The sequence below is a fragment of the Heterodontus francisci genome, chromosome 22 (assembly GCF_036365525.1).
Source record: "Heterodontus francisci isolate sHetFra1 chromosome 22, sHetFra1.hap1, whole genome shotgun sequence".
Taxonomy (NCBI): domain Eukaryota; kingdom Metazoa; phylum Chordata; class Chondrichthyes; order Heterodontiformes; family Heterodontidae; genus Heterodontus; species Heterodontus francisci.
This window is the reverse complement of record NC_090392.1, coordinates 10,999,790-11,019,570: the sequence shown is the minus strand read 5'-3', so window position 1 is coordinate 11,019,570 and position 19,781 is coordinate 10,999,790.

Here is a 19,781-nt window from a genome sequence, read left to right as displayed (position 1 = left end):
CCTTGTTTCTTGGTGTCAGTGTGTGTCTTTGTTCCTGGGTGTCAGTGTATGTCTTTGTTACTGTGTATCAGTGTGTGTTACTGGGTGTCAGTATGTGTCTGTGTTACTTGGTGTAAGTGTGCGTCTTTGTTACTTGGTGTCCGTGTGTGTCTGTGTAACTGGGTGTCAGTGCATGTATTTGTTACTGGGTGTCAGTGTATGTCTTTGTTACTTGGTGGAAGTGTGTGTCTGTGTTACTGGGTTTCAGTGTATGTCTTTGTTACTGGGTATCAGTGTATATCTTTGTGACTTGGTGTCAGTGTGTGTCTGTGTTACTGGGTGTCAGTGTGTGTCTGTGTTACTTGGTGTACGTGTGTGTCTGTGTTACTGGGTGTCGGTGTATCTCTTTGTTACTGGGTGTCAGTGTATGTCTTTGTTACTTGGTGTCAGTGTATGTCAAAATACTTGGTGTAAGTGTATGTCTTTGTTACTTGCTGCAATTGTCTGTCTTTGTTACTTGGTGTCCGTGTGTGTCTGTGTTACTGGGTGTCAGTGCATGTCTTTGTTACTGGGTGTCAGTGTATGTCTTTGTTACTTGGTGTAAGTGTTTATCTGTGTTACTGGGTATCAGTGTCTGTCTTTGTTACTTGGTGTAAGTGTGTGTCTGTGTTCCTGGGTGTCAGTGTATGTCTTTGTGACTTGGTATCAGTGTATGTCTTTGTTACTGGGTGTCAGTGTGTGTCTGTGTTCCTGGGTATCAGTGTATGTCTTTGTGACTTGGTGTCAGTGTATGTCTTTGTTACTGGGTGTCAGTGTGTGTCTTTGTGTCTTGGTGTCAGTGTATGTCAGTGTTCCGCGGGGTCAGTGTGTGTCTGTGTTACTGGGGGCCAGTGTGTGTTTCTAACTGGGTGTCAGTGTGTGTCTGTGTTACTGGCTATCAGTGTATGTCTTTGTTACTTGGTGTAATTGTATGTCTTTGTTACTTGGTGTCAGTGTATGTGTTTGTGACTTGGTGTAAGAGTATGTCTGTGTTACTCGGTGCAAGTGCATGTATTTGTTACTTGGTGTCAGTGTGTGTCTGTGACACTAGGTGTCAGTATTTAGTTTAGTTTAGAGATACAGCACTGAAACAGGCCCTTCGGTCCACCGAGACTGTGCCGACCATCAACCAACCATTTATACTAATCCTACACGAATCCCATATTCCAATATCATCCCCACCGGTCCCTATATATTTCCCTACCACCTACCTATACTAGGGGCAATTTATAATAGCCAATTAACCTATCAACCTGCAAGTCTTTGGCATGTGGGAGGAAACCGAAGCTCCCGGAGGAAACCCTCGCAGACACAGGGAGAACTTGCATACTCCGCATCGGCAGTACCCAGAATCGAACCCGGGTCCCTGGAGCTGTGAGGCTGCAGTGCTAACCACTGCGCCACTGTGCCGCCCAGAGTGTATCTGTGTAACTGGGTGTCAGTGTATGTCTTTGTTACTTGGTGTCAGTGTGTGTCTGTGTTGCGGGGTGTCAGTGTGTTTGTTTGTCTTACTGGCTGTCAGTGTGTGTCTGTGTTACTGGGTGTCAGTGCATGTCTTTGTTACTGTGTGTCAGTGTATGTCTTTGTTCCTTGGTGTCAGTGTGTGTCTGTGTTACTGGGTATCAGTGTGTGTCTTTTTTACTAGGTGTAAGTGTGTGTCTGTGTTACTGGGTGTCAGTGTGTGTCTGTGTTACTTGGTGTAAGTGTGTGTCTGTGTTACTGGGTGTCAGTGTATGTCTTTGTTACTGGGTGTCAGTGTATGTCTTTGTTACTTGGTGTCAGTGTATGTCAAAACACTTGGTGTAAGTGTATGTCTTTGTTACTTGGTGCAATTGTCTGTCTTTGTTACTTGGTGTCAGTGTATGTCTGTGTTACTTGGTGTAAGTGTGTGTCTTTGTTAGTTGGTGTAAGTGTGTGTCTTTGTTACTTGGTGTCAGTGTATGTCTTTGTTACTGTGTATCAGTGTGTGTTACTGGGTGTCAGTGTGTGTCTGTGTTACTTGGTGTAAGTGTGCGTCTTTGTTACTTGGTGTCCGTGTGTGTCTGGGTAACTGGGTGTCAGTGCATGTCTTTGTTACTGGGTGTCAGTGTATGTCTTTGTGACTTGGTGTCAGTGTATGTCTGTGTTACGGGGGGTCAGTGTGTGTCTGTGTTACTGGGGGCCAGTGTGTGTTTCTAACTGGGTGTCAGTGTGTGTCTGTGTTACTGGCTATCAGTGTATGTCTTTGTTACTTGGTGTAAGTGCATGTCTTTGTTACTTGGAGTCAGTGTATGTGTTTGTGACTTGGTGTCAGTGTATGTCTTTGTTACTGGGTGTCAGTGTATGTCTTTGTTACTTGGTGTCAGTGTATGTCTGTGTTACTTGGTGTAAGTGTGTGTCTGTGTTACTGGGTGTCAGTGTGTGTCTGTGTTACTTGGTGCAAGTCTGTGACTTTGTTACTTGGTGTCCGTGTGTGTCTGTGTTACTGGGTGTCAGTGTGTGTCTGTGTTACTTGGTGTACGTGTGTGTCTGCGTTACTGGTTGTCAGTGTATCTCTTTGTTACTGGGTGTCAGTGTACGTCTTTGTTACTTGGTGTCAGTGTATGTCAAAATACTTGGTGTAAGTGTATGTCTTTGTTACTTGGTGCAATTGTCTGTCTTTGTTACTTGGTGTCAGTGTATGTCTGTGTTACGGGGGGTCAGTGTGTGTCTGTGTTACTGGGGGCCAGTGTGTGTTTCTAACTGGGGGTCAGTGTGTGCCTGTGTAACTGGCTATCAGTGTATGTCTTTGTTACTTAGTGTAAGTGTATGTCTTTGTTACTTGGTGTCAGTGTATGTGTTTGTGACTTGGTGTCAGTGTATGTCTTTGTTACTTGGTGTAAGTGTGTGTCTGTGTTACTGGGTATCAGTGTATGTCTTTGTTACTGGGTGTCCGTGTATGTCTGTGTTACTTGGTGTAAGTGTGGGTCTGTGTTACTGGGTATCAGTGTATGTCTTTGTGACTTGGTGTCAGTGTATGTCTTTGTTACTGGGTGTCAGTGTGTGTCTTTGTGACTTGGTGTCAGTGTATGTCTTTGTTACTTGGTGTAAGTGTGTGTCTGTGTTACTGGGTATCAGTGTATGTCTTTGTTACTTGGTGTCAGTATATGTCAAAATACTTGGTGTAAGTGTATGTCTTTGTTACTTGGTGTCAGTGTATGTCTTTGTTACTTGATGTCAGTGTTTGTCTTTGTTACTGGGTATCAGTGTATGTCTTTGTGACTTGGTGTCAGTGTGTATCTGTGTTACTGGGTGTCAGTGTGTGTCTGTGTTACTTGGTGTACGTGTGTGTCTGTGTTACTGGTTGTCAGTGTATCTCTTTGTTACTGGGAGTCAGTGTACGTCTTTGTTACTTGGTGTCAGTGTATGTCAAAATACTTGGTGTAAGTGTATGTGTTTGTTACTTGGTACAATTGTCTGTCTTTGTTACTTGGTGACAGTGTATGTCTGTGTTACTTGGTGTAAGTGTGTGTCTGTGTATCAGTGTATGTCTTTGTGACTTGGTGTCAGTGTATGTCTTTGTTACTGGGTGTCAGTGTGTGTCTTTGTGACTTGGTGTCAGTGTATGTCTGTGTTACGGGGGGTCAGTGTGTGCCTGTGTTACTGGGGGCCAGTGTGTGTTTCTAACTGGGTGTCAGTGTGTGCCTGTGTTACTGGCTATCAGTGTATGTCTTTGTTACTTGGTGTAAGTGTATGTCTTTGTTACTTGGTGTCAGTGTATGTGTTTGTGACTTGGTGTCAGTGTATGTCTTTGTTACTGGGTGTCAGTGTATGTCTTTGTTACTTGGTGTCAGTGTATGTCTGTGTTACTTGGTGTAAGTGTGTGTCTGTGTTACTGGGTGTCAGTGTGTGTCTGTGTTACTTGGTGCAAGTCTGTGTCTTTGTTACTTGGTGTCCGTGTGTGTCTGTGTTACTGGCTGTCAGTGTATGTCTTTGTTACTGGGTGTCAGTGTATGTCTGTGTTACTTGGTGTAAGTGTGGGTCTGTGTTACTGGGTATCAGTGTATGTCTTTGTGACTTGGTGTCAGTGTATGTCTTTGTTACTGGGTGTCAGTGTGTGTCTTTGTGACTTGGTGTCAGTGTATGTCTTTGTTACTCGGTGTAAGTGTGTGTCTGTGTTACTGGGTATCAGTGTATGTCTTTGTTACTTGGTGTCAGTGTATGTCAAAATACTTGGTGTAAGTGTATGTCTTTGTTCCTTGGTGTCAGTGTATGTCTTTGTTACTTGGTGTCAGTGTTTGTCTGTGTTACTGGGCATCAGTGTATGTCTTTGTGACTTGGTGTCAGTGTGTGTCTGTGTAACTGGGTGTCAGTGCATGTCTTTGTTACTGGGTGTCAGTGTATGTCTTTGTTACTTGGTGTAAGTGTGTGTCTGTGTTACTGGGTATCAGTGTATGTCTTTGTTACCGGGTATCAGTGTATGTCTTTGTGACTTGGTGTCAGTGTGTGACTGTGTTACTGGGTGTCAGTGTGTGTCTTTGTTACTTGGTGTCAGTGTATGTCAAAATACTTGGTGTAAGTGTATGTCTTTGTTCCTTGGTGTCAGTGTATGTCTTTGTTACTTGGTGTCAGTGTTTGTCTGTGTTACTGGGCATCAGTGTATGTCTTTGTGACATGGTGTCAGTGTGTGTCTGTGTAACTGGGTGTCAGTGTGTGTCTGTGTTACTTGGTGTAAGTGTGTGTCTGTGTTACTGGGTATCAGTGTATGTCTTTGTTACTGGGTATCAGTGTATGTCTTTGTGACTTGGTGTCAGTGTGTGTCTGTGTTCCTGGGTGTCAGTGTGTGTCTGTGTTACTTGGTGTACGTGTGTGTCTGTGTTACTGGTTGTCAGTGTATCTCTTTGTTACTGGGTGTCAGTGTACGTCTTTGTTACCGGGTATCAGTGTATGTCTTTGTGACTTGGTGTCAGTGTGTGACTGTGTTACTGGGTGTCAGTGTGTGTCTGTGTTACTTGGTGCACGTGTGTGTCTGTGTTACTGGTTGTCAGTGTATCTCTTTGTTACTGGGTGTCAGTGTACATCTTTGTTACTTGGTGTCAGTGTATGTCAAAATACTTGGTGTAAGTGTATGTCTTTGTTACTTGGTGCAATTGTCTGTCTTTGTTACTTGGTGTCAGTGTATGTCTGTGTTACTTGGTGTAAGTGTGTGTCTGTGTATCAGTGTATGACTTTGTGACTTGGTGTCAGTGTATGTCTTTGTTACTGGGTGTCAGTGTGTGTCTTTGTGACTTGGTGTCAGTGTATGTCTGTGTTACGGGGGGTCAGTGTGTGTCTGTGTTACTGGGGGCCAACGTGTGTTTCTAACTGGGTGTCAGTGTGTGCCTGTGTTACTGGCTATCAGTGTATGTCTTTGTTACTTGGTGTAAGTGTATGTCTTTGTTACTTGGTGTCAGTGTATGTGTTTGTGACTTGGTGTCAGTGTATGTCTTTGTTACTGGGTGTCAGTGTATGTCTTTGTTACTTGGTGTCAGAGTATGTCTGTGATACTTGGTGCAAGTGTGTGTCTGTGTTACTGGGTGTCAGTGTGTGTCTGTGTTACTTGGTGCAAGTCTGTGCCTTTGTTACTTGGTGTGCGTGTGTGTCTGTGTTACTGGCTGTCAGTGTATGTCTTTGTTACTGGGTGTCCGTGTATGTCTGTGTTACTTGGTGTAAGTGTGGGTCTGTGTTACTGGGTATCAGTGTATGTCTTTGTGACTTGGTGTCAGTGTATGTCTTTGTTACTGGGTGTCAGTGTGTGTCTTTGTGACTTGGTGTCAGTGTATGTCTTTGTTACTTGGTGTAAGTGTGTGTCTGTGTTACTGGGTATCAGTGTATGTCTTTGTTACTTGGTGTCAGTGTATGTCAAAATACTTGGTGTAAGTGTATGTCTTTGTTCCTTGGTGTCAGTGTATGTCTTTGTTACTTGGTGTCAGTGTTTGTCTGTGTTACTGGGCATCAGTGTATGTCTTTGTGACATGGTGTCAGTGTGTGTCTGTGTAACTGGGTGTCAGTGTGTGTCTGTGTTACTTGGTGTAAGTGTGTGTCTGTGTTACTGGGTATCAGTGTATGTCTTTGTTACTGGGTATCAGTGTATGTCTTTGTGACTTGGTGTCAGTGTGTGTCTGTGTTCCTGGGTGTCAGTGTGTGTCTGTGTTACTTGGTGTACGTGTGTGTCTGTGTTACTGGTTGTCAGTGTATCTCTTTGTTACTGGGTGTCAGTGTACGTCTTTGTTACTTGGTGTCAGTGTATGTCAAAATACATGGTGTAAGTGTATGTCTTTGTTACTTGGTGTCAGTGTATGTCTGTGTTACTTGGTGTAAGTGTGTGTCTTTGTTACTTGGTGTAAGTGTGTGTCTTTGTTACTTGGTGTCAGTGAGTCTCTTTGTTCCTGGGTGTCAGTGTATGTCTTTGTTACTGTGTATCAGTGTGTGTTACTGGGTGTCAGTGTGTGTCTGTGTTACCTGGTGTAAGTGTGTGTCTTTGTTACTTGGTGTCCGTGTGTGTCTGTGTTACTGGGTGTCAGTGTATGTCTTTGTTACTGGGTGTCAGTGTATGTCTTTGTGACTTGGTGTAAGTTTTTATCTGTGTTACTGGGTATCAGTGTCTGTCTTTGTTACTTGGTGTAAGTGTGTGTCTGTGTTACTGGGGATCAGTGTATGTCTTTGTGACTTGGTATCTGTGAATGTCTTTGTTACTGGGTGTCAGTGTGTGTCTGTGTTACTGGGTATCAGTGTCTGTCTTTGTGACTTGGTATCAGTGTATGTCTTTGTCACTGGGTGTCAGTGTGTGTCTGTGTTCCTGGGTTTCAGTGTTTGTCTTTGTGACTTGGTGTCAGTGTATGTCTTTGTTACTGGGTGTCAGTGTGTGTCTTTGTGACTTGGTGTCAGTGTATGTCTGTGTTACTTGGTGCAAGTGTGTGTCTGTGTATCAGTGTCTGTCTTTGTGACTTGGTATCAGTGTATGTCTTTGTTACTTGGTGTAAGTTTTATCTGTGTTACTGGGTATCAGTGTCTGTCTTTGTTACTTGGTGTAAGTGTGTGTCTGTGTTACTGGGGATCAGTGTATGTCTTTGTGACTTGGTATCTGTGTATGTCTTTGTTACTGGGTGTCAGAGTGTGTCTGTGTTCCTGGGTTTCAGTGTTTGTCTTTGTGACTTGGTGTCAGTGTGTGTCTTTGTGACTTGGTGTCAGTTTATGTCTGTGTTACGGGGGGTCAGTGTGTGTCTGTGTTACTGGGGGCCAGTGTGTGTTTCTAACTGGGTGTCAGTGTGTGTCTGTGTTACTGGCTATCATTGTATGTCTTTGTTACTTGGTGTAAGTGTATGTCTTTGTGACTTGGTGTCAGTGTATGTCTTTGTTACTGGGTGTCAGTGGATGTCTTTGTTACTTGGTGTAAGTGTATGTCAAAATACTTGGTGTAAGTATGTCTGTGTTACTCGGTGCAAGAGTATGTCTTTGTTACTTGGTGTCATTGTGTGTCTGTGACACTAGGTGTCAGTATTTAGTTTAGTTTAGAGATACAGCAGTGAAACAGGCCCTTCGTTCCACCGAGACTGTGCCGACCATCAACCAACCATTTATACTAATCCTACACGAATCCCATATTCCAATAACATCCCCACCGGTCCCTATATATTTCCCTACCACCTACCTAGACGAGGGGCAATTTATAATGGCCAATTAACCTATCAACCTGCAAGTCTTTGGCATGTGGGAGGAAACCGGAGCTCCCGGAGGAAACCCACGCAGACACAAGGAGAACTTGCAAACTCCGCATAGGCAGTACCCAGAATCGAACCCGGGTCCCTGGAGCTGTGAGGCTGCAGTGCTAACCACTGCGCCACTGTGCCGCCCAGTGTGTATCTGTGTTACTGGGTGTCAGTGTATGTCTTTGTTACTTGGTGTCAGTGTGTGTCTGTGTTGCTGGGTGTCAGTGTGTTTGTTTGTCTTACTGGCTGTCAGTGTGTTTCTGTGTTACTGGGTGTCAGTGCATGTCTTTGTTACTGGGTGTCAGTGTTTGTCTTTGTTACTTGGTGTAAGTGTGTGTCTGTGTTACTGGGTATCAGTGTGTGTCTTTTTTACTAGGTGTAAGTGTGTGTCTGTGTTACTGGGTGTCAGTGTGTGTCTGTGTTACTTGGTTTAAGTGTGTGTCTGTGTTACTGGGTGTCAGTGTATGTCTTTGTTACTGGGTGTCAGTGTATGTCTTTGTTACTTGGTGTCAGTGTATGTCAAAATACTTGGTGTAAGTGTATGTCTTTGATACTTGGTGTAAGTGTGTGTCTTTGTTAGTTGGTGCAATTGTCTGTCTTTGTTACTTGGTGTCAGTGTCTGTCTGTGTTACTTGGTGTAAGTGTGTGTCTTTGTTAGTTGGTGTAAGTGTGTGTCTTTGTTACTTGGTGTCAGTGTATGTCTTTGTTACTGTGTATCAGTGTGTGTTACTGGGTGTCAGTGTGTGTCTGTGTTACTTGGTGTAAGTGTGCGTCTTTGTTACTTGGTGTCCGTGTGTGTCTGTGTAACTGAGTGTCAGTGCATGTCTTTGTTACTGGGTGTCAGTGTATGTCTTTGTTACTTGGTGTAAGTGTGTGTCTGTGTTACTGGGTATCAGTGTATGTCTTTGTTACTGGGTATCAGTGTATATCTTTGTGACTTTGTGTCAGTGTGTGTCTGTGTTACTGGGTGTCAGTGTATCTCTTTGTTACTGGGTGTCAGTGTATGTCTTTGTTACTTGGTGTCAGTGTATGTCAAAATACTTGGTGTAAGTGTATGTCAAAATACTTGGTGTAAGTGTATGTCTTTGTTACTTGGTGCAATTGTCTATCTTTGTTAATTGGTGTCCGTGTGTGTCTGTGTTACTGGGTGTCAGTGTATGTCTTTGTTACTGGATGTCAGTGTATGTCTTTGTTACTTGGTGTAAGTTTTCATCTGTGTTACTGGGTATCAGTGTCTGTCTTTGTTACTTGGTGTAAGTGTGTGTCTGTGTTACTGGGTATCAGTGTATGTCTTTGTGACTTGGTATCAGTGTATGTCTTTGTTACTGGGTGTCAGTGTGTGTCTGTGTTCCTGGGTATCAGTGTATGTCTTTGTGACTTGGTGTCAGTGTATGTCTTTGTTACTGGGTGTCAGTGTGTGCCTTTGTGACTTGGTGTCAGTGTATGTCTGTGTCACTTGGTGTAAGTGTGTGTCTGTGTATCAGTGTATGTCTTTGTGACTTGGTGTCAGTGTATGTTTTTGTTACAGGGTGTCAGTGTGTGTCTTTGTGACTTGGTGTCAGTGTATGTCTGTGTTACGGGGGTCAGTGTGTGTCAGTGTTACTGGGGGCCAGTGTGTGTTTCTAACTGGGTGTCAGTGTGTGTCTGTGTTACTGGCTATCAGTGTATGTCTTTGTTACTTGGTGTAAGTGTATGTCTTTGTTACTTGGAGTCAGTGTATGTGTTTGTGACTTGGTGTCAGTGCATGTCTTTGTTACTGGGTGTCAGTGTATGTCTTTGTTACTTGGTGTCAGTGTATGTCTGTGTTACTTGGTGTAAGTGTGTGTCTGTGTTACTGGGTGACAGTGTGTGTCTGTGTTACTTGGTGCAAGTCTGTGCCTTTGTTACTTGGTGTCCGTGTGTGTCTGTGTTACTGGCTGTCAGTGTATGTCTTTGTTACTGGGTGTCCGTGTATGTCTGTGTTACTTGGTGTAAGTGTGGGTCTGTGTTACTGGGTATCAGTGTATGTCTTTGTGACTTGGTGTCAGTGTATGTCTGTGTTACTTGGTGTAAGTGTGTGTCTGTGTTACTGGGGATCAGCGTATGTCTTTGTTACTTGGTGTCAGTGTATGTCAAAATACTTGGTGTAAGTGTATGTCTTTGTTACTTGGTGTCAGTGTATGTCTTTGTTACTTGGTGTCAGTGTTTGTCTGTGTTACTGGGTATCAGTGTATGTCTTTGTGACTTGGTGTCAGTGTGTGTCTGTGTAACTGGGTGTCAGTGCATGTCTTTGTTACGGGGTGTCAGTGTATGTCTGTGTTACTTGGTGTAAGTGTGTGTCTGTGTTACTGGGTGTCAGTGTGTGTCTGTGTTTCTTGGTGTAAGTCTGTGCCTTTGTTACTTGGTGTCCGTGTGTGTCTGTGTTACTGGCTGTCAGTGTATGTCTTTGTTACTGGGTGTCCGTGTATGTCTGTGTTACTTGGTGTAAGTGTGGGTCTGTGTTACTGGGTATCAGTGTGTGTCTTTGTGACTTGGTGTCAGTGTATGTCTTTGTTACTTGGTGTAAGTGTGTGTCTGTGTTACTGGGGATCAGTGTATGTCTTTGTTACTTGGTGTCAGTGTATGTCAAAATACTTGGTGTATGTGTATGTCTTTGTTACCTGGTGTCAGTGTATGTCTTTGTTACTTGGTGTCAGTGTTTGTCTGTGTTACTGGGTATCAGTGTATGTCTTTGTGACTTGGTGTCAGTGTGTGTCTGTGTAACTGGGTGTCAGTGCATGTCTTTGTTACTTGGTGTAAGTGTGTGTCTGTGTTACTGGGTATCAGTGTATGTCTTTGTTACTGGGTATCAGTTTATGTCTTTGTGACTTGGTGTCAGTGTGTGTCTGTGTTACTGGGTGTCAGTGTGTGTCTGTGTTACTTGGTGTACGTGTGTGTCTGTGTTACTGGTTGTCAGTGTATCTTTTTGTTACTGGGTGTCAGTGTACTTCTTTGTTACTTGGTGTCAGTGTATGTCAAAATAGTTGGTGTAAGTGTATGTCTTTGTTACTTGGTGCAATTGTCTGTCTTTGTTACTTGGTGTCAGTGTATGTCTGTGTTACTTGGTGTAAGTGTGTGTCTGTGTATCAGTGTATGTCTTTGTGACTTGGTGTCAGTGTATGTCTTTGTTAATGGGTGTCAGTGTGTGTCTTTGTGACTTGGTGTCAGTGTATGTCTGTGTTACGGGGGGTCAGTGTGTGTCTGTATTACTGGGGGCCAGTGTGTGTTTCTAACTGGGTGTCAGTGTGTGCCTGTGTTACTAGCTATCAGTGTATGTCTTTGTTACTTGGTGCAAGTGTATGCCTTTGTTACTTGGTGTCAGTGTATGTGTTTGTGACTTGGTGTCAGTGTATGTCTTTGTTACTGGGTGTCAGTGTATGTCTTTGTTACTTGGTGTCAGTGTATGTCTGTGTTACTTGGTGTAAGTGTGTGTCTGTGTTACTGGGTGTCAGAGTGTGTCTGTGTTACTTGGTGCAAGTCTTTGTCTTTGTTACTTGGTGTCCGTGTGTGTCTGTGCTACTGGCTGTCAGTGTATGTCTTTGTTACTGGGTGTCCGTGTATGTCTGTGTGACTTGGTGTAAGTGTGGGTCTGTGTTACTGGGTATCAGTGTATGTCTTTGTGACTTGGTGTCAGTGTATGTCTTTGTTACTGGGTGTCAGTGTGTGTCTTTGTGACTGGGTGTCAGTGTATGTCTTTGTTACTTGGTGTAAGTGTGTGTCTGTGTTACTGGGTATCAGTGTATGTCTTTGTTACTGGGTATCAGTGTATGTCTTTGTGACTTGGTGTCAGTGTGTGTCTGTGTTACTGGGTGTCTGTGTGTGTCTGTGTTACTTGGTGTACGTGTGTGTCTGTGTTACTGGTTGTCAGTGTATCTCTTTGTTACTGGGTGTCAGTGTACGTCTTTGTTACTTGGTGTCAGTGTATGTCAAAATACTTGGTGTAAGTGTATGTTCTTGTTACTTGGTGCAATTGTCTGTCTTTGTTACTTGGTGTCAGTGTATGTCTGTGTTACTTGGTGTAAGTGTGTGTCTTTGTTACTTGGTGTAAGTGTGTGTCTTTGTTACTTGGTGTCAGTGTGTGTCTTTTTTCCTGGGTGTCAGTGTATGTCTTTGTTACTGTGTATCAGTGTATGTTACTGGGTGTCAGTGTGTGCCTGTGTTACTTGGTGTAAGTGTGTGTCTGTGTTACTGGGTATCAGTGTATGTCTTTGTTACTGGGTGTAATTGTCTGTCTTTGTTACTTGGTGTAATTGTATGTCTTTGCGACTTTTTGTCAGTGTATGTCTCTGTTACTTGGTGTCAGTGTGTGTCTTTGTTACTTGGTGTCAGTGTTTGTCTTTGTTCCTGGGTGTCAGTGTATGTCTTTGTTACTGTGTATCAGTGTGTGTTACTGGGTGTCAGTGTGTGTCTGTGTTACTTGGTGTAAGTGTGTGTCTTTGTTACTTGGTGTCCGTGTGTGTCTGTGTTACTGGGTGTCAGTGTATGCCTTTGTTACTTGGTGTAAGTGTGTGTCTGTGTTACTGGGGATCAGTGTATGTCTTTGTGACTTGGCATCTGTGTATGTCTTTGTTACTGGGTGTCAGTGTGTGTCTGTGTATCAGTGCATGTCTTTGTGACTTGGTGTCAGTTTATGTCTGTGTTACGGGGGGTCAGTGTGTGTCTGTGTTACTGGGGGCCAGTGTGTGTTTCTAACTGGGTGTCAGTGTGTGTCTGTGTTACTGGCTATCAGTGTATGTCTTTGTTACTTGGTGTCAGTGTATATGTTTGTGACTTGGTGTCAGTGTATGTCTTTGTTACTGGGTGTCAGTGTATGTCTTTGTTACTTGGTGCCAGTGTATGTCTGTGTTACCTGGTGTAAGTGTGTGTCTGTGTTACTGGGTGTCAGTGTGTGTCTGTGTTACTTGGTGCAAGTCTGTGTCTTTGTTACTTGGTGTCCGTGTGTGTCTGTGTTACTGGCTGTCAGTGTATGTCTTTGTTACTGGGAATCCGTGTATGTCTGTGTTACTTGGTGTAAGTGTGGGTCTGTGTTACTGGGTATCAGTGTATGTCTTTGTGACTTGGTGTCAGTGTGTGTCTTTGTGACTTGGTGTCAGTGTATGTCTTTGTTACTTGGTGTAAGTGTGTGTCTGTGTAACTGGGTATCAGTGTATGTCTTTGTTACTTGGTGTCAGTGTTTGTCTGTGTTACTGGGCATCAGTGTATGTCTTTGTGACTTGGTGTCAGTGTATGTCTTTGTTACTTGGTGTCACTGTTTGCCAGTGTTACTGGGCATCAGTGTATGTCTTTGTGACTTGGTGTCAGTGTGTGTCTGTGTAACTGGGAGTCAGTGCATGTCTTTGTTACTGGGTGTCAGTGTATGTCTTTGTTACTTGGTGTAAGTGTGTGTCTGTGTTACTGGGTATCAGTGTATGTCTTTGTTACTGGGTATCAGTGTATGTCTTTGTGACTTGGTGTCAGTGTGTGTCTGTGTTACTGGGTGTCAGTGTGTGTCTGTGTTACTTGGTGTACGTGTGTGTCGGTGTTACTGGTTGTCAGTGTATCTCTTTGTTACTGGGTGTCAGTGTACGTCTTTGTTACTTGGTGTCAGTGTATGTCAAAATACCTGGTGTAAGTGTATGTCTTTGTTACTTGGTGCAATTGTCTGTCTTTGTTACTTGGTGTAAGTGTGTGTCTTTGTTACTTGGTGTAAGTGTGTGTCTTTTTTACTTGGTGTCAGTGTGTGTCTTTGTTCCTGGGTGTCAGTGTATTTCTTTGTTACTGGGTGTCAGTGTATGCCTTTGTTACTTGGTGTAAGTTTTTATCTGTGTTACTGGGTATCAGTGTCTGTCTTTGTTACTTGGTGTAAGTGTGTGTCTGTGTTACTGGGGATCAGTGTATGTCTTTGTGACTTGGTATCAGTGTATGTCTTTGTTACTGGGTGTCAGTGCATGTCTTTGTTACTGGGTTTCAGTGTGTGTCTTTGTGTCAGTGTATGTCTGTGTTACTTGGTGTATGTGTGTGTCTGTGTATCAGTGTATGTCTTTGTGACTTGGTTTCAGTGTGTGTCTGTGTTACTGGCTATCAGTGTATGTATTTGTTACTTGGTGTAAGTGTGTGTCTGTGTTACTGGGGGCCAGTGTGTGTCTTTGTTACTGGCTATCAGTGTATGTATTTGTTACTTGGTGTAAGTGTATGTCTTTGTTACTTGGTGTCAGTGTATGTGTTTGTGACTTGGTGTCAGTGCATGTCTTTGTTACTTGGTGTAAGTGTGTGTCTGTGACACTAGGTGTCAGTATTTAGTTTAGTTTAGAGATACAGCACTGAAACAGGACCTTCGTTCCACCGTAACTGTGCCGACCATCAACCAACCATTTATACTAATGCTACGCGAATCCCATATTCCTATAACATCCCCACCGGTCCCTATATATTTCCCTACCACCTACCTATACTAGGGGCAATTTATAATGGCCAATTAACCTATCAACCTGCAAGTCTTTGGCATGTGGGAGGAAACCGGAGCTCCCGGAGGAAACCCACGCAGACACAGGGAGAACTTGCAAACTCCGCACAGGCAGTACCCAGAATCGAACCCGGGTCCCTGGAGCTGTGAGGCTGCAGTGCTAACCACTGCGCCACTGTGCCGCCCAGTGTGTATCTGTGTTACTGGGTGTCAGTGCATGTCTTTGTTACTTGGTGTCAGTGTGTGTCTGTGTTGCTGGGTGTCAGTGTGTTTGTTTGTCTTACTGGCTGTCAGTGTGTGTCTGTGTTACTTGGTGTAAGTCTGTGTCTTTGTTACTTGGTGTCCGTGTGTGTCTGTGTTACTGGGTGTCAGTGCATGTCTTTGTTACTGGGTGTCAGTGTATGTCTTTGTTACTTGGTGTAAGTGTGTGTCTGTGTTACTGGGTATCAGTGTGTGACTTTTTTACTAGGTGTAAGTGTGTGTCTGTGTTACTGGGTGTCAGTGTGTGTCTGTGTTACTTGTTGTAAGTCTGTGTCTGTGTTACTGGGTGTCAGGGTATGTCTTTGTTACTGGGTGTCAGTGTATGTCTTTGTTACTTGGTGTCAGTGGATGTCAAAATACTTGGTGTAAGTGTATGTCTTTGCTACTTGGTGCAATTGTCTGTCTTTGTTACTTGGTTTCAGTGTATGTCTGTGTTACTTGGTGGAAGTGTGTGTCTTTGTTAGTTGGTGTAAGTGTGTGTCTTTGTTACTTGGTGTCAGTGTATGTCTTTGTTACTGTGTATCAGTGTGTGTTACTGGGTGTCAGTGTGTGTCTGTGTTACTTGGTGTAAGTGTGCGTCTTTGTTACTTGGTGTCCGTGTGTGTCTGTGTAACTGGGTGTCAGTGCATGTCTTTGTTACTGGGTGTCAGTGTATGTCTTTGTTACTTGGTGTCAGTGTATGTCTTTGTTACTGGGTGTCAGTGTGTGTCTTTGTGACTTGGTGTCAGTGTACGTCTGTGTTACGGGGGGTCAGTGTGTGTCTGTCTTACTGGAGGCCAGTGTGTGTTACTAACTGGGTGTCAGTGTGTGTCTGTGTTACTGGCTATCAGTGTATGTCTTTGTTACTTGGTGTAAGTGTATGTCTTTGTTACTTGGTGTCAGTGTATGTGATTGTTACTTGGTGTCAGTGTATGTCTTTGTTACTGGGTGTCAGTGTATGTCTTTGTTACCTGGTGTCAGTGTGTGTCTGTGTTACTTGGTTTTAGTCTGTGTCTTTGTTACTTGGTGTCCGTGTGTGTCTGTGTTACTGGCTGTCAGTGCATGTCTTTGTTACTGGCTGTCCGTGTATGTCAGTGTTACTTGGTGTAAGTGTGGGTCTGTGTTAAGGGTATCAGTGTATGTCTTTGTGACTTGGTGTCAGTGTATGTCTTTGTTACTGGGTGTCAGTGTGTGTCTTTGTGACTTGGTGTCAGTGTATGTCTTTGTTACTTGGTGTAAGTGTGTGTCTGTGTTACTGGGTATCAGTGTATGTCTTTGTTACTTGGTGTCAGTGCATGTCTTTGTTACTTGGTGTCAGTGTTTGTCTGTGTTACTGGGTATCAGTGTATGTCTTTGTGAGTTGGTGTCAGTGTATGTCTTTGTTACTTGGTGTCAGTGTTTGTCTGTGTTACTGGGTATCAGTGTATGTCTTTGTGACTTGGTGTCAGTGTTTGTCTGTGTAACTGGGTGTCAGTGCATGTCTTTGTTACTGGGTGTCAGGGTATGTCTTTGTTACTTGGTGTAAGTGTGTGTCTGTGTTACTGGGTATCAGTGTATGTCTTTCTTACTGGGTATCAGTGTATGTCTTTGTGAGTTGGTGTCAGTGTGTGTCTGTGTTACTGGGTGTCAGTGTGTGTCTTTGTTCCTGGGTGTCAGTGTATGTCTTTGTTGCTGTGTATCAGTGTGTGTTACTGGGTGTCAGTGTGTGTCTGTGTTACTTGGTGTAAGTGTGTGTCTTTGTTACTGGGTGTCAGTGTATGTCTTTGTTACTGGGTGTCAGTGTATGTCTTTGTTACTTGGTGTAAATTTTTATCTGTGTTACTGGGTATCAGTGTCTGTCTTTGTTACTTGGTGTAAGTGTGTGTCTGTGTTACTGGGGATCAGTGTATGTCTTTGTGACTTGGTATCTGTGTATGTCTTTGTTACTGGGTGTCAGTGTGTGTCTGTGTTACTGGGTATCAGTGTCTGTCTTTGTGACTTGGTATCAGTGTATGTCTTTGTTACAGGGTGTCAGTGTGTGTCTGCGTTCCTGGGTTTCAGTGTATGTCTTTGTGACTTGGTGTCAGTGTGTGTCTTTGTTACTGGGTGTCAGTGTGTCTCTTTGTGACTTGGTGTCAGTGTATGTCTGTGTTACTTGGTGTAAGTGTGTGTCTGTGTATCAGTGTATGTCTTTGTGACTTGGTGTCAGTTTATGTCTTTATTACTGGGTGCCAGTGTGTGTCTTTGTGACTTGGTGTCAGTGTATGTCTGTGTTACGGGGGGTCAGTGTGTGTATGTGTTACTGGGGGCCAGTGTGTGTTTCTAACTGGGTGTCAGTGTGTGTCTGTGTTACTGGCTATCATTGTATGTCTTTGTTACTGGGCTTCAGTGTATGTGTTTGTGACTTGGTGTCAGTGTATGTCTTTGTTACTTGGTGTAAGTGTATGTCAAAATACTTGGTGTAAGTGCATGTCTTTGTTACTTGGTGTCAGTGTGTGTCTGTGACACAAGGTGTCAGTATTTAGTTTAGTTTCGAGATACAGCACTGAAACAGGCCCTTCGGTCCACCGAGTCTGTGCCGACCATCAACCAACCATTTATACTAATCCTACACGAATCCCATATTCCAATAACATCCCCACCGGTCCCTATATATTTCCCTAACACCTACCGATACGAGGGGCAATTTATAATGGCCAATTAACCTACCAACCAGCAAGTCGTTGGCATGTGGGAGGAAACCGGAGCACCCGGAGGAAACCCACGCAGACACAGGGAGAACTTGCAAACTCCGCACAGGCAGTACCCAGAATCGATCCCGGGTCCATGGAGCTGTGAGGCTGCAGTGCTAACCACAGCGACACTGTGCCGCCCAGTGTGTATCTGTGTTACTGGGTGTCAGTGCATGTCTTTGTTACTTGGTGTCAGTGTGTGTCTGTGTTGCTGGGTTTCAGTATGTTTGTTTGTCTTCCTGGCTGTCAGTGTGTGTCTGTGTTACTTGGTGTAAGTGTGTGTCTTTGTTACTTGGTGTCCGTGTGTGTCTGTGTTACTGGGTGTCAGTGCATGTCTTTGTTACTGGGTGTCAGTGTATGTATTTGTTACTTGGTGTAAGTGTGTGTCTGTGTTACTGGGTATCAGTGTGCGTCTTCGTTACTAGGTGTAAGTGTGTGTCTGTGTTACTGGGTATCAGTGTATGTCTTTGTTACTGGGTATCAGTGTATGTCTTTGTGACTTGGTGTCAGTGTCTGTCTTTGTTACTGGGTGTCAGTGTGTGTCTTTGTGACTTGGCGTCAGTTTATGTCTTTGTTACTTGGTGTAAGTGTGTGTCTGTGTTACTGGGTGTCAGTGTGTGCCTGTGTTACTTGGTGTCAGTGTATGTCTTTGTGACTTGGTGTCAGTGTATGTCTTTGTTACTTGGTGTAAGTGTGAGTCTGTGTTACTGGGTGTCAGTGTGTGTCTGTGTTACGTGGTGTCAGTATATGTGTTTGTTAATGGGTGTCCGTGTATGTCTTTGTTACTTGGTGTAAGTGTGTGTCTGTGTTACTGGGTGTCAGTGCATGTCTGTGTTACTTGGTGTAAGTGTGGGTCTGTGTTACCGGTTATCAGTGTATGTCTTTGTGACTTGGTGTCAGTGTATGTCTTTGTTACTGGGTGTCAGTGTGTGTCTATGTGACTTGGGGACAGTGTATGTCTTTGTTACTTTGTGTCAGTGTATGTCTTTGTTACTTGGTGTCAGTGTGTGTCTGTGTTACTGGGTATCAGTGTATGTATTTGTGACTTGGTATCAGTGTATGTCTTTGTGACTTGGTGTCAGTGTATGTCTTTGTTACTGGGTGTCAGTGTGTGTTGTGTTACTTGGTGTCAGTGTATGTCTTTGTTACTGTTTATCAGTGTTTCTCTGTGTTACTGGGTGTCAGTGTGTGTATGTTTGTGTTACTGGGTGTCAGTGTGTATCTGTGACACTAGGTGTCAGTATTTAGTTTAGTTTCGAGATGCAGCACTTTAACAGGCCCTTCGGCCCACCGAGTCTGTGCCGACCATCAATCACCCATTTATACTAATCCTACACTAATCCCGTATTCCTATCACATCCCCACCTGTCCCTATATATTTCCCTACCACCTACCGATACTAGGGGCAATTTATGATGGCCAATTAACCTATCAACCTGCAAGTCTTTGGCATGTGGGAGGAAACGGAGCACCCGGAGGAAACCCACGCAGACACAGGGAGAACTTGCAAACTCCGCACAGGCAGTACCCAGAATCGATCCCGGGTCCATGGAGCTGTGAGGCTGCAGTGCTAACCACAGCGCCACTGTGCCGCCCAGTGTGTATCTGTGTTACTGGGTGTCAGTGCATGTCTTTGTTACTTGGTGTCAGTGTGTGTCTGTGTTGCTGGTTTTCAGTATGTTTGTTTGACTTACTGGCTGTCAGTGTGTGTCTGTGTTACTTGGTGTCCGTGTGTGTCTGTGTTACTGGGTGTCAGTGCATGTCTTTGTTACTGGGTGTCAGTGTATGTATTTGTGACTTGGCGTCAGTTTATGTCTTTGTTACTTGGTGTAAGTGTGTGTCTGTGTTACTGGGTGTCAGTGTGTGCCAGTGTTACTTGGTGTCAGTGTATGTCTTTGTGACTTGGTGTCAGTGTATGTCTTTGTTACTTGGTGTAAGTGTGAGTCTGTGTTACTGGGAGTCAGTGTGTGTCTGTGTTACGTGGTGTCAGTATATGTGTTTGTTAATTGGTGTCCGTGTGTGTCTTTGTTACTTGGTGTAAGTGTGTGTCTGTGTTACTGGGTGTCAGTGCATGTCTGTGTTACTTGGTGTAAGTGTGGGTCTGTGTTACCGGTTATCAGTGTATGTCTTTGTGACTTGGTGTCAGTGTATGTCTTTGTTACTGGGTGTCAGTGTGTGTTGTGTTACTTGGTGTCAGTGTATGTCTTTGTTACTGTTTATCAGTGTTTCTCTGTGTTACTTGGTGTCAGTGTGTGTTTGTTTGTGTTACTGGGTGTCAGTGTGTATCTGTGACACTAGGTGTCAGTATTTAGTTTAGTTTCGAGATGCAGCACTTTAACAGGCCCTTCGGCCCACCGAGTCTGTGCCGACCATCAATCACCCATTTATACTAATGCTACACTAATCCCGTATTCCTATCACATCCCCACCTGTCCCTATATATTTCCCTACCACCTACCGATACTAGGGGCAATTTATGATGGCCAATTAACCTATCAACCTGCAGGTCTTTGGCATGTGGGAGGAAACCGGAGCACCCGGAGGAAACCCACGCAGACACAGGGAGAACTTGCAAACTCCGCACAGGCAGTACCCAGAATCGAACCTGTGTCCCTGGAGCTGTCAGGCTGCGGTGACAACCACTGC